Below are 6,471 nucleotides of genomic sequence, written 5' to 3' on the forward strand. Positions count from 1 at the left end.
AGTGCCTAGGGCTGGTTTGGTCAGAGAAAATAAATTCTTGTAGCCAAGCTTGGTGGTACAGGCCTATAATCCCAGCAATTGGAAAGAAACAACAGGAGGGTCAGGAGTTCAAGGTTATCCTCAGTTACATAGGAAGTCGAAGACTAGTCTGAGCTATATTAGACCCTTCTCAAAAAAAAAAAAAAAAGGGAAGTATATAAATAAGCGGTATTGAGACAAAGAAACCTTTCTGAGACCTAGATTCAGCTCAGTGATTCTGGGCAAGTGAATTGGCTTCTGAGGCTGCTTCCTCTGCTGTGAAGTGCTATAGTTCATCCTTTCATCAAATATAACAAACACTGAGACACAGCCTGGAACTAGAATAGGAAAGTTTCACTGTGGGAAGGCAGAAGATAAAGGCATGAAAAGCAAAGAAACTTCTTCTGAAGTGCTAGAAATAAACTGCATGATATTGCAGGCACTCCTATGAGTGACTTAAGTTTGTTATTAAAGTCCTGTGCTGGATGGTTTTAGGTCAACTTGCTACAAGTTAAAGCCATCTGAGAGGAGATGCTTCCTCTCTCTCTCTCTCTCTCTCTCTCTCTCTCTCTCTCCCTCTCTCGGTTTTTCGAGGCAGGATTTCTCTGTCTCTTTGGAGCCAGTCCTGAAACTTACTCAGTAAACCAGGCTGGCCTTGAACTCACAGAGATCTGCCTGCCTCTACCTCCCAAGTACTGGGATTAAAGGTATGTGCCACCACCACCTGGTATAGGGCATTTTCTTAATTAATCATTGATGGGGAGGAACCAGTCCATTGTGGGTGGGGCCACTGCTGGGCTGGTGGTCCTGGGTTCTATAAGAAAGCAGGCTAGGCGAGTCATGGTGAGCAAGCCAGTAAGCAGAACCCCTTGATAGTCTCTGAATCTCCTCCTGCCTCTAGTTTAGGTTCCTGCCCTGTTTTGAGTTCCTGTCCTGATTTCCTTCCATGATGAGCAGTGATAAGTGTAAGCCAAATAAAGTTTCCTCCCTAAACTGGTCATGTTTCATCACAGTAATAGTAACACTAACTAATACTGGTGTCTATCATATATTTTTTTTTTAGACAAAGTCTGACTATGGCATAGCTCTATGGCTGGCCTTAGACTCACATAGATTCATTTGTCTCTACCTATTGAGTAGTGGGATTAAAGGTTTATACCACCACATCAGGCTAATCCATTTTTAATTTTTTTTACATTTATTTGTGTGCATATTTGTGTCTCTCTTTCTGTGTGTGTAGGCATGTGAGAGCCACCACACATATGTGGAAGTCAGAGGACAACTTGCAGTTCTCACCTTCTATCAGTGGGTCCTGGGGATCAAACTCATGTTAGGTTTGGGGGCATTTACGAAATGAACCATTTTGATGGCTCCCTTTTCTTTTAGTTTTGAGACCGGATTTCGCTGTGTAGCCGGAGGGCCCGTTACAACGTAACCCAGGCTGGCCTTGAATTTGCAGCGATTCTCTTTCCTGTCCAAGTGTGAAGGAGTGGCCCATCACGCCCGGTTTCTTCTTTTTTCTTTCTGAGGCGGGGTCTCATGTATTGCGGGAATGACAAGTGTGCTCCACCACAGCCGGTTTCTGCGGTGTTGGGGACAGAATCCAGGGATTCATGCATGCTAGGCGAGCATCAACCAAGCTCCCTCCCGAGCCCATTCAATAATCCACTTTGGTAAATTCAATGTGCTGGGATACAGCGAACCAAAATGTGCAACTGGACCCCGCCTCCTAAGAGGATTCACATCTCATTGGCCACAACTGACCACGTGCCCAACAGGCTTGCGCACCGCCCTCGGGCATCCCAGCTGTCGATCAAGGGCTCGGCCCCTCCTCCGGCGCGCGGGCTGGTCCGTCTCTATAAAAGGACGGGCGGGCGCTGACGAGCCCGTGCGTCGGCGCGTCACGGCGGGGTGCGTGTGAGCTCATTGCGCGCGGGCGGGCGGGGTCCGACGGTTTGAACGAGACGAAGACGGAACCGGAGCCGGGCGCGCTGTCAGAGGACGCGGGTTCCCCGAGAGCCGGTGAGGCGGCTGGTGGGCCCGGGCGGCGGCAGCGGTCGAGAATTCATGGGGGGGGGGCGACCCTCGTGAGCGGCGCCGCGCGGGCGGTGGGGGGAAGGGCGGGGCAGTGACCCGGCGCGCGGCCTGGGCCGGGGGCGCGCGCTCCGTTGTCCCGGGGGCGGAGCGTGGGCCGGAAGTGGGGGCTGCTTAGTGGTGACCGGCGAGGTCCTGGCTGTACGGCTGAGTCCGGAGGGTGTGCTCGAGGGGTGAGGTGGGGACCCTCGGTGCAGGAGGCGTCGTTGCATAATGGGTGGGAGTTGGTCTGCGGAGTTGGACCCCAGAATGCGACCTTAGGCTGACGCTTCAGCCGCCCTATGCCACAGTTTCCTCATCTGTAAAATGGGGACAGTAGGATTAAGCATAGAAAGGTCTCAGCACCATGCTTGGCCAAAAGTAAGGCGGTCAGCCGAGGTTTGTTGAGTGCCTGTAAATGCCAGGTCCGTTTCCATTAGCGAGTAGACAGGCAAAGACATGCTTTCTAGGAGTCTGCTTTGTCGGCAAAGAGTTGGGAAGCAAGGAAATGAATACATGGCCAAGATAATTTCTGTAATTACTATAAAAGGGTGATACTAGTACTGCAGGGTGCAGCCTGACCTCTGCCCCTTGGAGATGAGGATCCGGAGGCATGGCCCATTGAGGGAAGTTAAGCCAGGCCTGATGTCTGCCCATGATAGGATGGATGTCTTGGAGAGCATTAATCAAGATAGTTCCTTAATGGGCACTTGCTGTGTGTAGTGCCCATTAAAGCTTGATTTAGCCTTGTGTCATTTAATAGGCACATCGTCTTGGAGGTATGTTATCTTCATTTTCTTTCTTTCCCCTCTGTTGTATTTTGTTCATTTTATTTTCTTTGTGGTGCTGGGAGTTGACTCCCGTTCCCCCACCCTCTACATTGGGCAAGCGCTGTGTCACTGAGCTACTCTCTCCCTCACTGACATTTTGCAGAAGCAAGTCTGAGATTTTAGGTGGTGAAATGACCTGCTTTATGTTGCCTATCAAGTAACTTAATTCCAGGTTCATATAACCTCTGTGTTTGCCCTTCTCCCCCATCTAGAAAGGGTCTTTTGTACAGACATGCCTCTTGTGTCAAAGGGCCAGCACATGGATGCTTGGGAGGAGGTGTTCTTTTCAGTTAGGGTGTTAGTCAACTCGGATTCTACTTAATCCTTACCACAATGGTAGAAAAGGTAGGGTCTTAGCCATTTTGCAGGTCATCCATTTCTGAGGAAAGGAGAAGTGTTTCATTTGGGGTCACAGAGTTATTTATTTATTTATTTATTTATTTATTTATTTATTGTGCCATCCTATCTTTCTATGGGACTTGGGATGGTACTTGGAGAGGAAGGTCATGTACTTTAGCGTATGCTGAATTGAAGTGAGTTGGGGAGTCAAGTATGGTGGCACATGCCCGTAGTCCTCACACTTGGGTGGTAGAGGCTGGAGAATGAGGAATTCAAGGTCATCTAGCTTCAGAGCTACTTCAGGAGCTACTGTGTTGAAGAGCAGAGTAGAATGAGTTAGGGAGGTTCCCAAGAGAGTTGCTGAAGGGAGGGAGACACTTGAGTAGGTGGGAAGGGGGTTTTTCATTGTGGTTCTGTGCAGCTCAGAGAGCCCTGAAACAGTGGGGTGGGTGTGTTGTACTCAGCGGGCTTGCACCAAGGCTGAGCAGTGGACATTTTCCTTACTTTTTGGAGACAGGATCTTAACTCTTAGCCCAGGCTGACCTAGAATTCACAGTGAGGCCTGCTGGTCCTGAAGTGGAGTGATGATCTCCCTGCCTCAGCTTTTTGAGTGCTAGGTTTATAGGCATGGGCCCTCACTTCTGGCTCATATATTCTTACCAGAAGGAGAGAGAGAGAGACAGACAGACAGACAGAGAGAAGCTTTGAGAGCTAGTCTCTGTTTTGATTGCCTGGAAGAGCCAATTAATTGGTCGAATGAGTGGATGTTTATTGCACATCCACAGGGTGCCTAATCCCATGTATTTAGTGACCACAGAGTTTGTGGAGCACATGGGACTTGGTATTAATGACTGCTAATGAAAGAGTTTGAAATTACATGAAATGATCGTCAAGGGCCATTAACCTTTTCTGAGCTGGGGTGTGGTCAGGAGACACATGTGGCTTTACCAGCTGCTTTCATTTTATGGTAGCATGAGATACACAATACCCAATGTATACATGTATACCCATCTTGTTTGAATGGCTCTCCTTGGGACACGATGATAGCCTTCTGCACACAGTGTGCGTTTTTCTTGTTGAGGGATTTTTAAGCAGGAGAGAAATACCTCATGAGATTTGTGATTCAGAAAATTCTTTCTGGCTGCCGTGGAGGAACAGATTGAGACAGACTAATTTGAGGACTTGCAGGGGATCTTGAGAGGTGTTGGCAGCAGATACCAGGCACAGTTCTCAGCACCAAGATAGCATAAAAGAGAGGCGGTCCCTACCCTGGACCCCATTTGTTCCTGTGACTTGTGTTTGATATAATGCCAGCTATGTTATGTTCCCTATTTCATATAGCTCTCTCTGAGCCCTTTTTCAGGTGGTTGTATTAACTTAGATTGAGGTACCTCGACTTTAGTACCTTGCCCCAAGTTACATGGCTAATGGGATGGACTCAGGTTCAAGCCCAGCTCCACCAGTTACCTCCTGGCCTAAATCTGGTCTGGGAAGCTGAAAAATGGAGGAATAGTGACAATTTAGTGTGATAATTAAAGTCCCAGAGGTTTGAATGAAGTGCTCTGGGAGCGTGAGGAAGGATTTACCTGTGGAATGAGGACTGAATTGTGCTGGTTCTGTCAGCTGTCTTTAGGGAGTGTAGAGTGTTGGTAGTTAGCTTTCTGAAAAGAGTTTATGTAGACACCCTTTCCTCCTCCACAGTCTGAAACAAGTAACATTTACCTAACACTCACTCTGTGTGTGTGAAATGTGGGGTGGGGGCGAGGGCAGGGATATCAGGCAGAGACTGCCAAGTCATCTGTGTCTGTACACCTCGTCACCACTGCTCGTAAGTTAGTGAGTGCACTGGGAGAGGGAACCCCGTCTTTGGTTCTCAGGCTAGAGCGTGTGACTCAGGGCTTGCAGCAGCTCCATGCAGGAGATGAATGTGGGCAGAGCCCACATTACTAGGGGGAGGGAGTGAAGCATGTCAGGAGAGCCAAGGGCTGGGGACTATGGCTGTAAATCGCTGTGAGTTCCAGTCCTTATTCCATTGACAAAACGGTGTGGGGAATTAGGACAATTCTAGTGTCAAGAGTCACTGTAAAGCCTACTGCTTGCTCAGTGAGACAGCTCAGCAGGTAGAGGTGCTTCCCACCAAGCCTGACCAGCTTCGGACCACATGAGAGAAGGAGAGAACCAACTCCTGGAAGTTTTCCTTAGACCTCCACACACATGCATATATGCACACAAGAACATAGTAAATAAAAATTACCGAGAATGAAGGATGATTGAACAGATATTCTCAGAGTAGGGCACCCACATTTACCAGTACTTTAAATGAGGTTTATAGTTGACTATAATGATTGGTGCATGTAGTCCCAACTGCTCCCAAGCTTGAGGCAAGAGGATAACATAAACCTAGAAGTTTGAGGTTTGCCTGTATAACATGGCATATCTGCATCCCAAAATAGAAAGGCTATGTCAGAAATCTGCCTGAAAGGTGAGGGGGCAGCATTTTCTGAGAAATGGGAAAATGAGGCTGGGTAAACTCATGTAATATTCAGGGCCTCCTTTTCTTTACCCCTGAAATGAAGGGAGTGAAGAGGACCTTTAAGAGGATTGCCAGTTCAGTAACAAGTGTCTTTGAGAGACCTCATACTTCGTTAGAGTTCAGGTACTCCCAAGTCCCCAGGGAGTGTGCAGCAGAGAAGAGTAGGTGCCAAGGACTTCGAGATGTTACCACTTGACCTCACCTATGTACAGTACCTAAGTTATTGGAAACTGTGAAAGTAGATAGGTATTGCTAGGGATTGGCCCAGGGCTTGGCGCAAAACAGTCTACTGATGAGCAGTGCCCTTAGCCCTTGGTGTGTGTGTTGTTGTTGACGATGACTTGAGATAAGGTCTTACTTTGTAGCCTGTGCTGGCCTGGAACTTGAGGTTGTCCTGCCTGGGCCTCCTGAGCACAGGTATGCTACCACCACACCCACCTGTTTCTTTTCTTTCTCTTTCTTTTCTTTCTTTCTCCTTTCTTTCTTTCTTTCTTTCTTTCTTTCTTTCTTTCTTTCTTTCTTTCTTTCTTTTGGTTGCTGATGACTGAATGCAGGTATCATGGATGCAGAATGCATGTTCCATTACTCTGAACACAGGCATCACGGATGCAGGACACATGTTCTATTACTCTGAATTACCCCACAGCTCTTGGACTAGTGTTTTTTTTTTTTTTTTGG

At 47.9% G+C, this 6,471-nt stretch overlaps 1 protein-coding gene across 2 annotated transcripts in view; it reads left to right on the forward strand.

Moving 5' to 3' along the window:
- The first annotated feature begins 1,906 nt into the window (after positions 1–1,906).
- Mapre1 (microtubule associated protein RP/EB family member 1) overlaps positions 1,907–6,471 on the forward strand; it is a 26,824-nt gene continuing 22,259 nt past the window's right edge. Inside the window, exon 1 of one of the 2 annotated variants that reach the window (XM_005363237.1) lies at positions 1,907–2,040. The gene's annotated coding sequence lies outside the window, so the exon portion shown is untranslated. Of the gene's footprint in view, positions 2,041–2,243; positions 2,286–6,471 lie in introns of those variants that run through there. The other variant, XM_013352252.2, reaches the window with a different exon arrangement.

The sequence above is a fragment of the Microtus ochrogaster genome, linkage group LG8, assembly GCF_000317375.1.
Source record: "Microtus ochrogaster isolate Prairie Vole_2 linkage group LG8, MicOch1.0, whole genome shotgun sequence".
Taxonomy (NCBI): Eukaryota; Metazoa; Chordata; class Mammalia; order Rodentia; family Cricetidae; genus Microtus; species Microtus ochrogaster.